The following is a 20885-nucleotide window of genomic DNA, read 5'->3' as shown; positions in this document are numbered from 1 at the left end:
ACCTGCCTGGGACGATCTCAGGATCTTGCCAAGTTGCCCAGGGTCCACACACAGCAGAGTCGGGGGACGACCTTGGCTCGGAGCTGGGCTGTTCCCTGCGGGAAGTCCGTGAAGAAGAGCTTCATAGCTCATCGGAATCCTTTTCCAGTACAAACAAAATATAGAAAAACATTCTCGATTCTGTGCGAGGGCGCGAAAGGGCGCGATGACGTCACGACGCTGGGAGCACGCCGCGGGCGGCGGCGTGACGCGGAGTTGCGGCAAAGGGAGGAGGAAGAGGAGAGGGAGGAGGAGGCGGGAATCAGGAGGAGGAGGAGGGGCAGGGAGGAGGAGGAGCGGGGGGGAGACGCAGGGAGAAAGGGAGAGGAGGCTACAGACAGGCGAACCGCTATCCGCGGCCCGGTCATTGTCCGAGACGAGGTGAGGGATGCGCGCTCACTTCACATCATCATCACCAACATCATCACCAACATCACCATCACCAACATCATCACCACTGTCACCGTCTCGCACGGAGCGCCGAGCGAGCCGAACGCGGGCTGCTGCTGCTTCATGAGGTGGTGGTGGTGGCGGTTGTTGTTTCGGTCATGGTGGTTGGCGGTGGTTGTGTATGACGATGTTGGTTATGGTAGTTGTTGTGTATGACGATGTTGGTTTTGGTAGTTGTTGTTGTGCTGGCCGTGGCACTTGGTTGCTGTTTTGCTGTCCGCTATTCGTCCTGGCGATGAAAATTATGGTGGTGGTTGTAGCTGTGGTTGTTTTTGCTGTGGTTGATTGCCGCCCGCTATCCGAGCTGGTCGTTGTGGTTGGTGGCTCGGTGGTAGTGAGTGGTTGTTGACGATGTGTTTGGTGGTGGTGAGTGGTTGTTGACGATGTGTTTGGTGGTGGTGGTGAGTGGTTGTTGACGATGTGTTTGGTGGTGGTGAGTGGTTGTTGACGATGTGTTTGGTGGTGGTGAGTGGTTGTTGACGATGTGTTTGGTGGTGGTGGTGAGTGGTTGTTGACGATGTGTTTGGTGATGGTGGTTAGTGGTTGTTGACGATGTGTTTGGTGGTGGTGGTGAGTGGTTGTTGACGATGTGTTTGGTGGTGGTGAGTGGTTGTTGACGATGTGTTTGGTGGTGGTGAGTGGTTGTTGACGATGTGTTTGGTGGTGGTGAGTGGTTGTTGACGATGTGTTTGGTGGTGGTGGTGGTGAGTGGTTGTTGACGATGTGTTTGGTGGTGGTGGTTGTTGACGATGTGTTTGGTGGTGGTGGTGGTAGTGGTGGCTGGGAGCCTCCATGGCGCGTGGCCGACGCATATCCAGAGCGGTCCTAACGGGGCCGCGCCTGGGCCCACAGAGACGCGGGGATAGGGGACACGGGGACAGGGGATAGGGGACAGGGGACACGGGGGTGGGAGACACTGGGATAGGGGACACGGGATAGGGGACAGGGGATAGGGGACACGAACACAGGGTATCGGGGGCAGACACTGAGAAGGAGACAGGAGGAGACACTAGAATATTGGGATGGACACACAGACACTGAGAGAGGGAGACAGGGAGAGAGGAGAATTACGGAACACGGGGAGAGCGAGACCGGAGGAAAGACAGACACAGGACAATGAGACAGGAAGACTAATGTAGGGACACGGGTATAAGATGACAGAGACAGGAGGGTAGAAACGGGGACATGGAGACAAGATAACTTAAACAAGGACAGTGAGATTGAGGATAGACATGTGGACAGGGGGAAAGCAAAGAGACACAGACAGGGCGATATACACGGGGACAGGGAGACAGGAGGACAGACACGGGGACGGAGAGAGGAGGGACACGAGGTTAACGGGACATACACGGGGACAGGGGGACATGGGAATACAGTAGGCGACATGCAGACACAGGACGCAGACGACAGCCGGTCACAGACAAGAAGGCACATGGACACGGAGACACTAGGACAGAGACACCTAGTCTAGGACAGAGACACAGAGTCTAGGACAGACACAGAGACACAGGGACACAGTCTAGGACAGAGACACAGGGAAACAGAGTCAATGACAGACACAGAGACACAGAATCTATGACAGAGACAGAGACACAGTCTAGGACAGAGACACATAGTCTATGACAGAGACACAGAGACACAGAGTCTAGGACAGAGACACAGTCTAGGACAGACACACAGGGACACGGAGTCTAGGACTGAGGCACAGAGACACAGTCTAGGACAGAGACACAGGGACGCAGAGTCTAGGACAGAGACACAGAGACACAGTCTAGGACAGAGACACAGTCTAGGACAGAGACACAGTCTAGGACAGAGACACAGAGACACAGTCTAGGACAGAGACACGGAGTCTAGGACAGAGACACAGAGCCACAGAGTCTAGGACAGAGACGCAGAGACACAGAGTCTAGGACAGAGACACAGAGTCTAGGACAGAGACACAGAGACACAGTCTAGGACAGAGACACAGAGTCTAGGACAGAGACACAGAGTCTAGGACAGAGACACAGGGACACAGAGTCTAGGACAGAGACACAGGGACAGAGTCTAGGACAGAGACGCAGAGATACAGAGTCTAGGACAGTGACACAGAGACACAGTCTAGGACAGAGAGACAGTCTAGGACAGAGACAGTATAGGACAGAGACACAGAGTCTCGGACAGAGACACAGAGACACAGTCTAGGACAGAGACACAGACACAGAGTCTAGGACAGAGACACAGAGACACAGTCTAGGACAGAGACACATCGACACAGAGTCCAGGACAGAGACACAGAGTCTAGGACAGGGACACAGAGACACAGTCTAGGACAGAGACACAGAGACACAGTCTAGGACAGAGACACAGTCTAAGACAGAGACACAGAGACACAGTCTAGGACAGAGACACAGACACAGAGTCTAGGACAGAGACACAGAGACACAGTCTAGGACAGAGACACATCGACACAGAGTCCAGGACAGAGACACAGAGTCTAGGACAGGGACACAGAGACACAGTCTAGGACAGGGACACAGAGACACAGTCTAGGACAGAGACACAGAGACACAGTCTAGGACAGAGACACAGTCTAGGACAGAGACACAGTCTAAGACAGAGACACAGAGACACAGTCTAGGACAGAGACACAGAGACACAGTCTAGGACAGGGACACAGTCTAGGACAGAGACACAGAGACACAGAGTCTAGGACAGAAACACAGAGACACAGAGTCTAGGACAGAGACACAGAGACACAGAGTCTAGGACAGAGACACAGGGACACAGTCTAGGACAGAGACACAGTCTAGGATAGGGACACAGTCTAGGACAGAAACACAGAAACACGGAGTCTAGGACAGAGACACAGAGACACAGAGTCTAGGGCAGAGACACACAGTCTAGGACAGACACAGAGACACAGTCTAGGACAGAGACAGTATAGGACAGAGACACAGTCTAGGACAGAGACACAGTCTAGGACAGAGACACACGGACACAGTCTAGGACAGAAACACAGAGTCTAGGATAGAGACACGGAGTCTAGGACAGAGACACAGAGACACAGTCTAGGACAGAGACACAGAGTCTAGGACAGAGACACAGTCTAGGACAGAGACACAGGGACAGAGTCTAGGACAGAGACACAGAGTCTACGACAGAAACACAGAGACACAGAGTCTAGGACAGAGACACAGAGACACAGTCTAGGACAGAGACACATCGACACAGAGTTCAAGAGAGAGACAGTCTAGGACAGAGACACAGAGTCTAGGAAAGGGACACAGAGACACAGTCTAGGACAGAGACACAGAGACACAGTCTAAGACAGAGACACAGGGACACAGTCTAGGACAGAGGCACAGAGACACAGAGTCTAGGACAGAGACAGAGGGACACAGAGTCTAGGACAGAGACACAGAGTGTAGGACAGAGACACAGTCTAGGACAGAGATGCAGATATACAGTCTAGGACAGAGACACAGAGACACAGTCTAGGACAGAGACACAGGGACATAGTCTAGGACAGGGACACAGTCTAGGACAGAAACACAGAGACACGGAGTCTAGGACAGAGACACATAGACACAGAGTCTAGGACAGAGACATAGTCTAGGACAGATACACAGAGTCTTGGGCAGAGACACAGAGACACAGTCTAGGACAGAGACACAGGGACACAGTCTAGGACAGAGACACAGAGTCTAGAACAGAGACAGTCTAGGACAGAAACACAGAGACACAGTCTAGGACAGAAACACAGAGACACAGTCTAGGACAGAAACACAGGGACACAGTCTAGGACAGAGACACAGGGACACAGAGTCTAGGACAGAGACACAGAGACACAGTCTAGGACAGAGACACAGAGACACAGTCTAGGACAGAAACACAGAGACAGTCTAGGACATGGACATATTGGACACAGAGACGAGGACTCTGAGGCACAGGGACAACAGTCGAGGACAGAGAGGGCAGAGACACGGGTTTAGACAAATGCCCTAGCCCAGGAGGGAGAGTAAGCAGGTTAAGTTTGTGGCTGAGTGGACCTTGGTGTAGCACAGCACGGAAGGCAGTGGCCACAATGCTCCATGCAGAGCCTCACCGCTCCTCTCCTGTCTCCCCCGTGCTGTCTCCACCCGAGTGGGAGCTCCATCTCGTTTCGTGCGTTCCGTCTCCCTCGTGCCGTCCGATTCTCGTGTCCTGTCTCTTCTTCCGTTCGTTTGTCCTGTGGTTGTGCTGTCGTGCTCTCTCTCTGTTTTGGCCTTGTGCTGTTTGTCCCGCCTGTTGTTGTCCCTCGTGTTCTGTCTTGTCCTCGATACATTGTGCCTTGTGCTCTCTTGTCTATCGTCTCTGGTGGTGCCGTCTGATGTCCTCCGTGTTGTGTGCTCCCCGCGTCACGTGCTCGTGACCACACGATTGTGTTCATCGGCGTCTTGGCGTCACGAGACGAGGAATCCACTCGCGTCTCTCCCGCAGAGCAGTGCGACCCTCCTTTGTTTTAGAGAATGGCCCACGGAAGCAGATAGCACAGAACTGCCTCTGAGATCCCTTCTTCTTCAAGTGACCGCTGGTCCACACACAGTAAAGCGCAGGATTTCCCACTCGCACTCCCACGTGAGAGTAATGTGCATTACGGGACAGTCAAATAGGAGACGAGAATTGGGCCACATTTTTATTGTTCAATCATTGGTGACTGGGCTGAGACCATCACCTCACGACACTTGAGAACCTGGTGTAATTACTTCCCAGTTTGTGTGAATTTATGGGTCTGTGTGTGAGTCTACAGGTCTCTCTGTGTGTGGGTTGTCTGTGTGAGTTTTTAGGTCTCTGAGAGTCACTGACAGGGGTTGAGACCATCACCTCACAACACTTCAGAACCTGGTGTAATTACTACCCAGTTTGTGTGAATCTATGGGTCTCTTGCCTTGTTCCCCACGTACCAGCGTGTAGTGTGTGTGTCTACGTGGGGAACGGTGGTGTAGTGGTTAGCACGCTCCGCTTCGAACATGGCGACTCGAGTTCGATTCCTGCTCACGACCAACATTGGTGAAGATTATCTGAACCGGTCCTGGGCCTCCCCGAGGTCGAATCAGCCTCAAATAATTACCTGGTGCAGTGTGTAAAAACATCGCCACTGGGGAGACAAAGGCGACTTGTTGTGGTGCTGGTCACCCACCCCCTCGTGTGCCGTTCTGGCCTTCATAGGTGCTCACTAACAGCACTTGCCCCGACAGTCTGTTAAAGCTATGGGGGGATTTTTGTATTTTCCGTGTATGTCACCCCGCGTGCATAGCGCCGTGTGTATAGAATCAGAATACTTATTTATACTGGAGGAATCCGATGAGCTATAACGCTCTTTTTCACAGATGTCCAATACAAAAAACATGATCGTAGTGCAGAGTACAAGAAAAGTAAACAATCAGCCAAACATATACAAATGAAACTAAACCACCCCCATCCTTTTGATTTAAAGATTTCGTGACTGCAGGGATTCATATTCTTGGTTCTTTCGGTAAAGTCATGTAGAAGGGAAACAATAACACTTTGGTGTAATTCAACACATTGCATAAAATCCGTGATCTGGTTCCGTCTGTAAAAGATGTGATTCCGGACATACAGTACCCTGGCGTCTACAAACTAAGTTGCCTCTGTGGTAGTAGTTACATTGGGGAAACCAAACGACATGTCTCGGACCGCATTCGTGAACACAAAGCAGACCTAAAACACGGTAGGACCAACACCTCGGCCGTGGCAGATCACTGTTATAATTCAGTGGGCTCACATGACATTGACTTCTCCAAGACAGAGGTTCTTTGCAAGCCATCTGGCTACTATGAGAGATTCGTTCATGAGGCTATCCACATATACAAACACAGAGACAATTTCAACCGAGAAGATGGATTCTGGCTTAGCAATCGTTGGAAGGATTTGATCAGCAATTTCGGGTCTTAATTGATTGATCACGCTTAAGGTGGCTTTCAGACCCCATCCATTATTTTCGTCTCCCCCCTCCTCTTTTCCGAACATAGATGGACTCGTCCATCTGAACAAACTGTCAAATCGTTCTCCGTGGTGCTAACGTTGAAAATAACCGCCACTTTTTTCAAATTTTCTTGCTGTGGTTTTCACACCTGATGATGATTGCTTGTGTTGCAGTCGAAACGTCGTGATAATTTTATTGTTTTATATTTTTATTATTTTGTTTCCCTTCTACGTGACTTTACCGAAAGAACCAAGAATATCATCCCCATCCTAACAGGCAGAGCCCACTGAGGTGTTCTCTTATTTTTTGCACAGTCCTGCATGGAGCACAATGCATTGGACAATAAACTTAACGGTGTCTTACACTGTATCCAGCAAAGCCTCGCTGAATCTCAAGACCCTGTCCCCGGAGTGTCATCCATTAGCATGCTTGGCAATTGCCTTTCCAAGGAGCGTTTTGGTGAAATGTGATCAACGCATGTTGAAGATTCTTAGGGTCCTTTGTTAATGCCAGAGGCTCATTGAGGCAGACTTTGGCACCATGAAGACTCTTATGGTTTTGTGTTAATCTGCAGAGATACAGTAGGGTCCTGCATTGAGATGTTTGGCCAGTTATTTTAAAGTTATCTTTTTTTTCATTCGGGAGGAAACCGGAGGATTCCACACAGGTGAGGGGACCGCTGCCAGCAGCGTTATCCCCTTGAAGACTTGTTGAGCAGCCCACTTGCTGTGCTGCCGCTCTCTCCTGGCCATGTCAGCCGGCGGGCTTGTCCATGCGGCTCGGAGATTGCAGTGCTGTGCTTGTACCACCCAGATCCCCAGTTCAGGTGGCTCAGATGAAAAAAAACAACTCCCATCACATTCGCACCTCCGATTAGCATGGTTGGCTACGTGCGGTGTGAAATAAGTTCAACATACATACATTCAATTTACTTCTGCACTTAATTTGGCAACTGTTTAAAGCTCTCATTTCTTTTGACTGCCACGTGATGGACTGCATTACCTGTGTGCCTGCCAAGTTTCAAGTTGGCACCAACCGCTGAGCACGGTTGGCTACGTATAGCGCGAAAGAAATTCAACAAACACACACAAAATGTACAGATGCAAACCAGTAAAGTGACCGCAATGATGCAAATAGAAATCGGCTTGAAAATCAACTGTCACAAACATAAGTCACTGTAACATAATAAATTCCCTGTAGCGTGAGTCAACTCGAGCAGCTTATGTTGACATTTAGTTATAGAAACATTAAACTTATACAGGGTGTTTTGTACTAATGTGTAAGAGACGCAGGTGTGTGAGTCAAATGGGCAATGTTAATCTCCGGGCAATACAAGTCGTTGGGCAATGTTAGTCTCTGGGCAATGCTAGTCTATAGTGATTTATACTCTGTCTCTGTATGGGTCTATGGATTTCTGTGAGTCTATATGAGTTTACTTTAGGCAATGGGATTCCAGGTGTTCACAGAGAATGAGTGAGAGCCTCGTGAGTTTATGTCCTTGGTACGGTGCATATTTGGGGTGTCTGGAGATTTTGAGGGTTCAGATCCTTAATTACCACTGGATAAGTAAGCACTGAATTAGGTGTGTATGCAGTAATGATCTTGGGAGTAAAGGTAACAGTCATGAGTACAGTGTTTAGTTTGTAAGACAAAGTTTAGGGAAGAATGAGAGATAGGATTTAGCAAGTCAAAAGTCCAAAATCCTACTCGTCCACTCACACCCACTCGCTTATCTCTCACCCACTAACTCACCCACTCACTCGATCACTCAACCACACTTACTTATCCACCCACCCGCTCATTCAACCACTTCCTCACCCACCCACTCACTCACCCACTCACTCACCCACCCAATCACTAATTCACTTAACCACTCATAGACTCACACACCCACCTACTTAGTCAATCACTCACCCTCTCACCACACTGCAGATCACCCCACTTAAATTTTTGCTTCTTCCCTTGCACTGCTCCACTCTGGAATTCCTCCCTTAATCATCTTCATCTCTTTCTCCAAAGGTCTTAATAACAATGCAAACGGTATTCAATTCAAGAATTGTGTCAATTCTAATAGCTCTATTTCAACTTTGATAACAGTGCTGTTCGTTGCTGGCCACTTGGCATTGTGAGGCCTGTGCTCAGCAACTGTAATAAGCCCTCAGGTATGGGGTTATAAAAAAAATTCACATCAACAAAACATGAGAATCCGTTTTTAAATTATTAATGCCCTGGGATAGGGCCAGGTTATTAACCATGGCCCTGGAATAGGGCCAGGTTATGAACCCCTACCCTGGGATAGGGCCAGGTTATTAACCCTGACCCTGGGTTAGGGTCAGGTTATTAACCCTGACCCTGGGATAGGGACAGGTTATTAACACTGACCCAGGGATGGGGCTGGCTCATAATTATTAATAAATGCAGTGTTGATGTAAAGAGGAAAGATGACTGACACTTGAAGTGCAAACATTTAATTATATTAATGACGGTGCTGAGTATCATTGTTTACTGTTGGTAAATATCGATTTAAATATTCAACTTGTCAACATCGCGAGTCACTCTGCCAACAAATGCTTTCATGTAATATGATGTTTATTTTACAGGCGTAAACGTACCCTAATGTGCACGACCTGCTAAACCACACAATTACATAACAATCACATAATATACAAACACAAAGATCTCCGTATAGTCTGTAACCGACTGTATGGGGCTAGTGCTGCAGTTGGAGTAACAACTATGAAGGTCGGCACGGCGCACGAGGGGGTTGTGTGGCCAGCACCATGCCCGGCCATCTTTGTATCCCAAGTGCTCGATGTTTTTCACATACCGCACCTGGTACTCATTTTAGGCCGAGGCGACCAAGGGGAGGCCCAGAACCTGCTTCCGACGTTTGTCACTCATGTTGAGTCACGAGTTGGAATCAAACTCATGTCTCTGGGTTCGTTGCGCGGTGTGCTAACTGCCACACAACCGCTCCCCGGCGAGGCAGTGTGTTCCTTGGCCCAGGGGTAAGTGCGTTCCCCGCATGTTGCAGGGGTTCGCCGTTCGGATTTGGCAGGCCTGCCCTGGTTAACACTGTGGTGGTGTGGTACTGACCATAGGATACTGCGTGGTGGTGTGATACTAGCCGTAGGATACTGCACGGCATGGTAATAACCCACTCACTCACCCACTCACGAACCCACTCACCAACTCACTCACCCATCATGGGAATCACCCGCTCACTAATCTACTCACCCACTCGCTAACCCACTCACTAACCCACTCACCCACTTATCCACCACACTGCAGGTCACCTCACTTCTCTTTCTGATTCTTCCCCTCGCACTCCTCCACTTTGGAATATCCCTGCCTTTGTATCACCATCACGTTCCCCCCAAAACTCTCGCAACAATAACCCTGCCCCGTTAAAATAAACGTGTTGCGCTCTTTAATCTATATATGGACAACTTCGTGTTGACTAGTGCTGTTTGTCACAGTCCCCTTGGACGGGCTCTATGAACGCACCGCGAGTCTAACGAGAGTCTATCGAGGAATCTGCGCATCCCCGATGGCGGAGGCGCTCGACTTTGGAACCAGCCGTGCCTCACTCTGCGGTTGCCATAGTGATTAAGAGTGGGGGGGGGGGGGGATATTAGATATTAAGCTTTCTGGATGAAGTGTTTCCCAGTTGCCGCTGCTGCCAAGAGTGGTTAGTATGAAGCACAGGACTCGTTTTCACTCTGATATTGAAATCCAAGCAGGTGCTGAGCCTTGTCGGCCGATTGGGAGCGGGTGATCAACAAGCGGGTTGCCACAGTGCCCCCGGGGCAACGTGGTGCTGGGCGGCAGAAAGAGAGGAGGGACGGGGGCGGTGCACAGTTGTGCTGTACTTCTGCACTCCCCACCGTCCGCGCGATGCCCCCTGGCCTTCGCCAACCCCTGCACCGCCCAGCGGTGGAGGTTTTGCTGGAACAGCCTCCACGGCTGGAGCAGCACGTAGGGGGGAGAGCACCCCCCCCCCCCCTCATTCAGCAGTGGATTGGCACGCGGGGCGCGCGGGTCTGGGTAACGGCAGCTTGTGCCGGCCACGGTCACCAGTGTCTCCTGCCGTGCACCAGATCTAATCGCGTAACGGGGATTCGATGCGGTCACCGCCGTTGCCAACCTCCCGCTCGGTCCCCTCGCAGCGCCCGGGCGGCGTCGCCCGAGGAGAGAGCCATTGCGTCCCGGCACGGCAGGTAACGTGCGTATGGTACTAACCCACGACACCTCGCTGATCTCGTCAAGGGGCATAAACCGTCATCACGCGAACTCCGCTCATTCTCGCAGCAGCAGCAGCAGCGGCGGCGGTTTTTGGCTTAGCCCTCGAACAGAGACGGTGGTCACCGCATCGAGCGCTTTCAGATGCGCTTCTACGGCCGTCTAGAACGCTCTTTCTTAGGAGGCCACTGGGGCGATGCACTTTAAAATCTAGATTGAAAACTCACTTCTTTAGAACTGCGTTTTGTGCTTAGTTTGTCGTCCTGCACCCGCACCTCCGATTAGCAAGGTTGGCTAAGTATGGTGTGAAAGAAGTTCAACATTTATCAGCGTTTACATTTACCGACCCATTGATAAACATAGACTCTTACGATTGCGATACATGCCATTGGCGTTTGTGCTTAGGGAAATATTATTTACCGCTCAAATTCGCGTGAAGACAATACACCAGAGTTACGTTTACTAGGCCCGGTGGATCAGCGTGAGAGGGAGCGGATCGCAATTGCAGTCTTATTTTAAACTAATTTACATAGCGTCTTATCCAAGGCACTTTACACAGAATTAACAATAGTACATACGAATGTATTGATGGAGATTAGGTGACTGTAATAGATTAGAGGAAGCAATGGGCACATTTGTGATGCGTGAATTTGGTGAAGGCAAAATTGATGACAGTACAGGCAGCCCGCGGGTTACGAAAGGCGTGACACGGCGTCACAAAGAGTCAGACCCTCCTTCAAATATGACGTCACAAAGCTCTGCCCCCCCCCCAAAAAAAAAGATGCTTCAAATCGCTTTAAACTATTGTCATTGTAGTGCGTATTTAATGTGCCGCTGCACCCTGATGTTGGAGAAAACATTTATTGAAAAGTATATTTAATTAAGTAGAACGTATTCTTAGTTTTTTCGGTAAAGTCACGTTGAAGAGAAACAACAAAATAATAAAATATATATGAAACAATAAAAAATTCTCACGACGTTTCGACCATAACTCAAACGGTCGTCTGAAGAAAAAAAATTCTCACGACGTTTCGACCATAACTCAAACGGTCGTCTTCAGACGTCTTCAGACGACCGTTTGAGTTATGGTCGAAACGTCGTGAGAATTTTTTATTGTTTTATATATATTTTATTATTTTGTTGTTTCTCTTCAACGTGACTTTACCAAAAAAACTAAGAATATGAATTACTGCAGTCACGAAAGCTTTAAATCAAAATTTAAGTAAAACGTGTTGTCTATATTGAAAGTTGCGCATTTTGATGTGACGTCACATTTCTCAACCCCCCCCCTCTCGTCACACATCGTCACAATTGACCCCCCCCAGGTGCGTGACGTCATTTATGGACGGCCCCTAAGTGAGATCTTCCGCAACCCGGGGATTTATTGTAAATTATGATGAATGGATTGAATGAATAGCGAATGAGTGAAAGTCATATAATGAGAATATGAACAGGGAAGAGTAACGTTGGTGGTTATGAGGGGGAGATTAAGGGGGGGGGGTGTCGTGAGGTGATCGAGGGAACAATAAGTGTGAGTTTTGAGTGTGGTGCCAAAACGAGTGAGCGAAGGTGACTCCTTAATGTGGAGGGGAAGTTTGTTCCAGTGAAGGGGGGCGAGAAGAGAGAGAGAGAGCAAAAGTGTGGATTGAGCACAAGGAGGAACAGAGACAGCTTGTTTAACGCCAAGCCTACTTGAGGGTGGTTGACTCAGCCCATCATCCCTCCACTGTCTTTAAAACGAGTACTACTTTGTGGGGAAGTCAACCAATGGTTGTGTCCTGGATATCAACTTGACCTGGTGTGGGCTAAAGGCAAAATGCGGCCGAGCCGGGGCCCAGATAGCCCGGGTGTTACCAAGTCAACAAAAGTGTATAAACAACTCGAAAGTGAGAAAACAACAATACAAAGGAGATGTTAACACGAGCCAGAGATGTGGTGATTGTTGAATCGACAGATTGTGAATTTTTTGGGGGTATTGCGAATTTTTATATGTTCACTGCTATCAGAAATGGAATATTTATTTGTACTGGAGTAATCCAATGAGCTATAAAACTCACACAGGATACCCCGGTGAATAAACCTGACACTGCCTCACTCCACAGTAATTGCCCGGCCACAGTCCGGCCACAGGGTTCCATACCTGTCAACCCATACGGTTTACTCGAATTCGTGTACAGGGAAATTGCTTTTTCAGGTCCATATGGTGTACAGCCGTTACAATATGTGACGGGACTTTGTAGGATGAACGTTGAGATGTATAAGTGCATGGGGTAACCAATAAGGTCTGAATTGGTTTGTTATAAGGGAGGCACTGATACAGGGTTGACAGGTATGGGGTTGAGCTCAGTGGGAGACTGTCAGGGCAGATCTATGGTTCTTTGTGTGAGTTTATAGGTTACCATGTGAGTCTATGGATCTTTGTGAGTATATAATGTCAGGTGATGGGAGACTATCACAGCAGATCTATGGGTCTCTGTGGGTCTTTGTGTGAGTCCATGGGTCATCATGTGAGTCTATGGATCTTTGTGAGTCTGTAATGTCAGGTGATGGGAGACTGTTATGGCATATATATGGGTCTCTGTGAGTCTCTGTGAATCCATTGGTCATCATGTGAGTCTATGGGTCTATGTGAGTCTCAGGCCAGATGATGGGAGTCTGTCTCGGTGGCGGATGCAGTGTTTTAAGGTGAGTTGCGGGCCGTCCGCGTTGCTGAGGCACCACAGGACTTTAGGCGTGTGTTGTCGAGCACATGTGCTGTGTCACAGGGCCTGCCCGATCATGTTACCTCCTCCTCCTGCTGCTGCTGCTGCCAGGATCTCTCCCGGCCCGAGATCCCTTACTCGTTGAGACGCAAATCTGTCGGAGCGTGTCTGAGCGCTGTGGTGCACGTACGCGCACGCTCGAGCGCAGCCTGCTTTGTCAAATATTCTTCTCAAGGCCTCTCCAGCGCAGAGTTTCAATGGATTTCTCTCCACGGTGCTGGCGACACTCAAGTGGTTATATATTTATTTCAGCATGGTGAGGGAGTGGTTGAGTGGGTGCAGAAGTGAGTCCGTGGGTGGGTGAGTGAATGGTTGAGTGGGTGAGTAAGTGGCTGAGTGGGTGGGTGAGTGAGTGAATAATTTAGTTTATTTTTGTAACCTCACTCACCCACTCACCCACCCACTCACCCACCCACCCACTCATCACGCTTTTCTAATTCTGCTTCTTCCCCTCGCACTGCTCCACGGTGCTGGCGACACTCAAGTGGTTATATATTTATTTCAGCATGGTGAGGGAGTGGTTGAGTGGGTGCAGAAGTGAGTCCGTGGGTGGGTGAGTGAATGGTTGAGTGGGTGAGTAAGTGGCTGAGTGGGTGGGTGAGTGAGTGAATAATTTAGTTTATTTTTGTAACCTCACTCACCCACTCACCCACCCACTCACCCACCCACCCACTCATCACGCTTTTCTAATTCTGCTTCTTCCCCTCGCACTGCTCCACGGTGCTGGCGACACTCAAGTGGTTATATATTTATTTCAGCATGGTGAGGGAGTGGTTGAGTGGGTGCAGAAGTGAGTCCGTGGGTGGGTGAGTGAATGGTTGAGTGGGTGAGTAAGTGGCTGAGTGGGTGGGTGAGTGAGTGAATAATTTAGTTTATTTTTGTAACCTCACTCACCCACTCACCCACCCACTCACCCACCCACCCACTCATCACGCTTTTCTAATTCTGCTTCTTCCCCTCGCACTGCTCCACTTTTTTAAAATTCCCCCTTGATGTCGTCATCGTCTCATATGCCCGAAGCTCTTATACTATGATAGTCACAATACTAATAATAATTATGGTCATAATAATAATATTAACTTCGCTTGGGTGTGTTTGGCCTTCGGAGCCTGTGCTCAGCAATTGCGTTTACAATATAAAACAAAAGCAGTGGTGATCTGGCAGTGAACAGCACTATTAGCCCGTGGCTCTAATTGCCTGGCTAATCCACTAATTGGCTACTTAAAATGGTGCCCTTTTGGTTGATTAAGTAATGGATTTCTCTTTCGTCGTTTTGGTCAAGCTGTGAGCGCTGTGATTTATACGAGGCGGTGTGATTGACATGTGGGGTGTTTAACTGTATCACTGACCACAGGAAGTGAGTGTTTTGCCCGGCCTGCTCGGTTACCGTGACCTGTCTGGTTACTGTGGCCTACTCAGGTACCGTGACCTGCTCAGTTATCGTGACCTGCTCAGTTATCGTGACCTGCTCAGTTATTGTGGCCTGCCCGATTAGCGTGGCCTGCTTAGTTACCGTAGCCTGCTAGGTTACCGGTGGCTGCTCAGTTACCGTGGCACGTGATGAGAGCCTGGCCCATGTACCGCCCCACATGAGCGCCGCCACTTGAGAGGTCGCCGCTCTCTGGTGCTCTCTCGAGTGGGCTCAGCTGCGCGTGTGTGTGTGTGTGCGTGCGTCTGTGCGTGCGTGTGTGTGTGTGCGTGCTTGCGGGTGTGATTTAGAACGCTGAGCACACGGATTTAACAAAAATATTAAATAACAAAGCGGACGGTAATACACGCCTCCTGCCTGCATCTGTCCCTGCACGTAAATCCTATCAGCCCCGCCGTGGCCTTCTGGGAGTGAGTAATTTAAGCCGGCGTTGGTTCATCAACGCGAGGTAAAAACGCCCGATTATTTTGAACGGCCGCCGTGCCGTTACGTTTGTAAACACGTCCTGTTCGGTGCGTGTAACCCGCGCGACGTGCTGTGTCATTTCAGAGCCTGCGGCGTGAATTGGTGCCGCGCTGCAGCGTGCTCACGAGCCTGCCTCATGGCTCCGCATGTAGCTTCCCTACCTCCCAGCGTCGCATTCTCAGGCGCGACTGTTTGTTCGCCCCAGGAAAATCTTCGCCGAGTCTCGACAACGCTTTGTCAGGAGGGTCCTGCCAAAGTTTTCCCAACGGTCGGGGCCGGGGGGTGTTGTAATCTGTTGTTCAATGCACAATATGTTGAATCAACAATGAGTGATTTGTACATTTCTCAGCATTGGGGATGTTCTGGCCCTCAGTACCCGTTAACATTGTCCAGGTTACTTGACGCTGTTGCTGCTGCATTGCCAGAGGTGCACAACAACAACGCAGCACGTTTTGTCAACAACAACACTGCCACTGGTCCTTTGTTCATAGCAGATGAGCGATGTTGTGGTTGACGTGACGCATTTGCTGAAGAAGGACCATTGCCAAAAACGTTGCCTTATATATATACAGTATATATATCTGTGTGTGAATTTGGACATATTGGCAGCACACCGGTCCAGCGTAACACACCGGTCCTCGTAAAACAGTTCTAAAATCATCTTCCGACCCCTTCGACATCACGAGGAATGATTTTGACGCACCACCACCACCCCGCAATATTTTCTAACCGGGGGTTGCTAATTGATGGAAAATAAATAATTATTGCGAAAAATCTGATTTTTTGTCATACCACGGCACCGCCGGCGTACCGCCGATACGTTCGTGCGTGTCCTCGTTCGGTCGCACTGTGTCGGGTCTTGGCCGAGGGCGGTGCGTAGCAGCGGCCGCGCCCAGCGACAAAAGCGTCACGGAGCGCCACGTCGCGAGGGCTTGCGGGCAGCCAGCGCCTGGCCCTCGCGTCCCCGGCGGCCGCGCGTCGCTCTGCTCTCTCCCTCGCGTGCCACCGCGCGTCGGCTGTTTGCCGGCTCCCTCTCCCCTCCCCCTTCTCGCTCCCCTCCCCCATCTAGCGCTTTCGCTCCTCGCCACCCACAGTCTTACTCCCGCTGCGTCCGTGTTCCACGTCATCATCGTCATTCTCGCCTTCATCATCGTCGTCGGCCGTCATCGATCCACTGCTGGTGGATGGCCTCCCCATGCTGCCGCCTGCCCACGATCCCGCGCTGCGACGACCCATCGGGCGACCCGCGCGTGAACCGATTTCACTTTCCTCCATCTCCTCCATGGACGTCCTTCATTGCACGTTCACCGCCGCTCAAATGGGGATGCGAGACGGCTCGTGTCGCCGTTTTTTTAATGATGAGACGCTGTGTGTCACGCAAATGCCGGACAGGTGGTCTGAAGTCATGCGAGGCCGCTGGGCTTGCCTGACTCCAGGCCACCTGTCCGGCAGGAACCACGGTCGGTTATCGGCACCGTCGGCGCTTTGCTCGCCTTGTACCGGTTTCTGCCCCCAAAGAGGTGACCGACTTGGGGCGGGTGGGGCGGGTGGGGGGGACGGTCAGGATTTTGTTTTATGTTGGAATGTTTCGTCACGTTTAACTCGTCTATTCCGGCGCGAGTTGTTAACTCGCCGCGGTGGCTAGGAGATGTTGACGGCCTCATCTGGTATACGGGAGTTCGTGGGTTTATTTAATTGAACCTTAAATAGGAAACCTTTGCATGATGAATCGCTTGTCTCGGCACCCCCACCAGGCCCCCCCGCCCACCTTTCACTGACTGACGGCACCGCTCAGAGCGGGTACCATCAGTCACGTATGAGTGCTGACGGAGAGCGTTAGTTGGGCGGTGGAAGTGGTGAGTCACGCCCGACTCTTGGTCGTGCAAATCCAATTGAGTACCGGCTTCTCCTCTAACACACACCCCTCTCGTCAGGCATGGTCGCTCGCTTTGCAGTCTGTGAATGAGCTCTGTGGGGTGGAGCGGTGGGGCGCTTAGTGCCGTGGAGTGGAGCGGTGGGGCGCTTAGCACCGTGGAGTGGAGCGTTTAGCGCCGTGGAGTGGAGCGATGGAGCGTTTAGCGCCGTGAAGTGAAGCGTTGGAGCGTTTAGCGCTGTGGAGTGGAGCGGTGGAGCGCTTAGCCCCGTGGAGTGGAGCGGTGGAGCATTTAGCACTGTGGAGTGGAGCGGTGGAGCGCTTAGCCCCGTGGAGTGGAGCGGTGGAGCATTTAGCGCCGTGGAGTGGAGTGGAGCGCTTAGCGCTGTGGAGTGGAGCGGTGGAGCGTTTAGTGGAGTGGAGTGGAGCGCTTAGCGCTGTGGAGTGGAGCGGTGGAGCGCTTAGCCCCGTGGAGTGGAGCGGTGGAGCGCTTAACCCCGTGGAGTGGAGCGGTGGAGCATTTAGTGGAGTGGAGTGGAGCGCTTAGCGCTGTGGAGTGGAGCGGTGGAGCGCTTAGCCCCGTGGAGTGGAGCGGTGGAACGTTTAGCGCCGTGGAGTGGAGCGGTGGAGCGTTTAGCGCCGTGGAGTGGAGCGGTGGAGCGCTTAGCGCCGTGGAGTGGAGCGGTGGAGCGTTTAGCGCCGTGGAGTGGAGCGGTGGAGCGCTTAGCCCCGTGGAGTGGAGCGGTGGAGCATTTAGCGCTGTGGAGTGGAGCGGTGGAGCGATTAGCGCTGTGGGGTGGGGCGGTGGAGCGTTTAGCACTGTGGGGTGGAGCGGTGGAGCGATTAGCGCCGTGGGGTGGAGCGGTGGAGCGCTTAGCCCCGTGGAGTGGAGCCGTGGAGCGTTTAGCGCCGTGGAGTGGAGCGGTGACACGCTTAGCGCTGTGGGGTGGAGCGGTGGGGACGCTTAGCGCCGTGGGGTGGAGCGGTGAGGTGCCCAGCGCCATGGGGTGGAGCGGTGGGATGCCCGATGCCATGGGGGCAGGGGTGTCCGCGCTGGGGGCGGCGATGCAATGGCTTGCGCTGGGTGGGGTCGCAGTCACACGCGGGGCAGCTGCAAGCCGTGGGGGCTGTGGTCGCTACCGACTCGGGGTGGCACACTCCATTGGTGCCCACCACGAGCAGATTGCTTGGCGTACTCCCAGCTTGATTTACAGACACGCTTCGTGTTTGTTTTCTATGCTCCAAACAAACATGACCACTCGTATTTTTTCCTGCTATTATTATTTTATTATTATTTTGATTATTATTCCCATTCTACGTGACTTTACCGAAATAACCCAGAAGATGACCACTCGTAGTCATGCTCCTTGCGGAGCGCCCCGCACACTGCCCCCATGTGGGACCAACAGCCCGCGTGCCCTTCCAGGGATTTTACGAGCTCCGGTTGTGTTTTGGCAGCCACGGTGAAAAGACTGCCGCACCTCGAAAGCGGGGGGAAGAAAGGTCCCCCAAACCCGAGCTGCTGATTAATCTTGTGGCGTTTTTCAGCGGCCAGCTCCGGGCAACCCTGATGCCGCGGGCGGGCCCGGTTCCTCCTGGCCAGGTGTTCCTGGAGCTCCGTTGTACCGCAGCCCCCGCGGTGAGCGTGCCGGGGCGTCCGAACGGTCCGGCGCGGTCAATGCTTGCCGGCGTCGTGGCGCCATTCAAGTACGCAGTCGTTTTGTTGATTTTTTCAATCTTTCTTTTACTTTACACTCCACCATAAGACGCCGTGGTTAAACGGCGTGGAAGATGACGATGCCAATGACACCGGCCCCTGCAGCTTGAGTTTTGTTTTGAGGCGAGGCCACCAACCCTTCTGCACTCCCCAGGAGCGTGGCGTCAACGATAGGATTTGTAAAAAAAAAACTTTACTTTTGTTACGTGATGTGGAGAGAGAGAGGCGTATTGTCGTTGTCTGCTTGTTTTGTTATTTTATTGTGAGACGTTTCTTGAGTTTGTCGACCTCCAGTGGCCACACAGGGTCACGTGAACCCCTAATGTACAACTCGCGTCATCGTCAGTCGTGATCTATCCACTGCTGGATGAAGGCCTTTCCCCTTGCTTAATTTGACGCGTGTCGCGAGTTTGGAGTGCACAGGAGCGGACGAATTCCCGAACCGTTGCTCTGCCTTTCAGAATGGTCTCGCGAAGCACGGTGCTCGGATGTGCTGCTCATTTTCAGCGACTCAGCCAATTTGAGGCACCACTTTATCAGTGCGATCGTGCTCCCACCTGGACTAACCGTTAAAATGACTAACTTTCTGCTATTCTTTTAATGATAAACATGATTTGTAACTTGCGTATATTCTCTGCATATCTTGTCACGATCCCATGTACCAGATTTAGATTTTAATTTAACACCCAAAGAGATGTTTCTGGTGGCTGCACAATTGCCAAGGATTGATAAACACCCAGAAAATTACGACTGCAAATGTTTGATACCAATAGCGAAACATGGCCCTCACTCTGCTGCTGGCGTAGGGGTTCTGGCGGCGGTGGTGACGGTGATGCGAGGAGGAGGAAAAGGAAGGAGGCGTTCATGCAGTTAACCTCGGGTTCGAGTAAACGAGTCTAACCATCGCTCAGCTGCTGGTTACACTTACTAATAATTATAATCATCATCGTGTCAGCACGCTGCCGCCGCCTGCCGCATACTATCCGCTCGCTCCTGTGCCAAGAGAATGACTCGGAGGTGCGGGGAGGAGGAGGAGGAACCACAGACGAGCGGGAAAGGCCGCCAAGAGATGAGTCGGCGCTACCAACAATTGCCCATGCTCTGCAGTCATGATACATCGAGGTGTTACACGTGGGAGGAAAACAGAGCACCCACAGAGAACAGGTGGAGGCTGCATTTTTGCTGCGCACCACCTTATTCCTGGCGAGCCAGAGCCTAAATCATCATTGACGTCCATGGGAAAGAGAGTTTTGCAAAGTTTGCGCGGTGATCCACCAACCCCTGTCTCCTAGGCACAGAACGCTACGCATCTTACAGGGTGCCTTGAGTCTGTGGCTCTGTAAGCCCGGGTTTTAAAAGTGAACCTGCCCCTGACGAATTCTACGCGACTGTTGAGCTGAAGCACACGTCCGTGGTCCTGGCCGCACATCCCAGGACCCGGGCCTGCGAGAGAGTCCTGGGACTTGGCGAGTATCCCCCCGGGGTAGAGGGTGGCGCTGCTGCTGTGATGCCTGGCTCTGTGTTTGCGAAACGGCGGTACATCGTGGTGTATGCATGTGTCTGCGTATTGCTCACTATTCTTGGGTCTTTCGGTAAAGTCATGTAGATAGGTTCAAAGAATATAGCAAAAAATAATAAAAAACTACGACGTTTCGATCGCAATGTTTTCACATGCCATCCAGGCATCCACGCTACGTCCGTCCTTGTGGAAGAGGTACGTAGATGACACATTCGCCATCTGGCCACATGGCCGACCAGCTCTGAACCAATTCCTCAACCACATCAATTCCATACACCCAGCCATCAAATTTACCATGGAGTTGGAAAAGGATGGAAAGTTACCATTATTGGATGTTTTAATCGAAAAGAGATCAGATGGCTCAATGGAACACTCTGTCTACAGGAAAGTCACCCATACGGATGCCTACCTAAAACCT

At 51.2% G+C, this 20885-nt stretch overlaps 1 protein-coding gene across 6 annotated transcripts in view; it reads left to right on the top strand.

The window, feature by feature from the left end:
• Window positions 1-299: 299 nt before the first annotated feature.
• The window catches only part of LOC116957756 (CMP-N-acetylneuraminate-beta-1,4-galactoside alpha-2,3-sialyltransferase-like), a 133592-nt gene continuing 113006 nt past the window's right edge, over window positions 300-20885 (top strand). For all 6 annotated transcript variants that reach the window (XM_076063380.1, XM_076063375.1, XM_076063379.1 and 3 more), the window contains exon 1: window positions 300-420. The gene's annotated coding sequence lies outside the window, so the exon portion shown is untranslated. The remainder of the gene's footprint in view (window positions 421-20885) is intronic.

The sequence above is a fragment of the Petromyzon marinus genome, unplaced genomic scaffold (assembly GCF_048934315.1).
Source record: "Petromyzon marinus isolate PM22_M1 ecotype Great Lakes invasive population unplaced genomic scaffold, UKy_Petmar_22M1.pri1.0 PM_Scaffold_106, whole genome shotgun sequence".
Taxonomy (NCBI): domain Eukaryota; kingdom Metazoa; phylum Chordata; class Hyperoartia; order Petromyzontiformes; family Petromyzontidae; genus Petromyzon; species Petromyzon marinus.
Note: the sequence above shows the minus strand (reverse complement) of the source record. Positions and strands in the feature narration are given on the sequence as shown.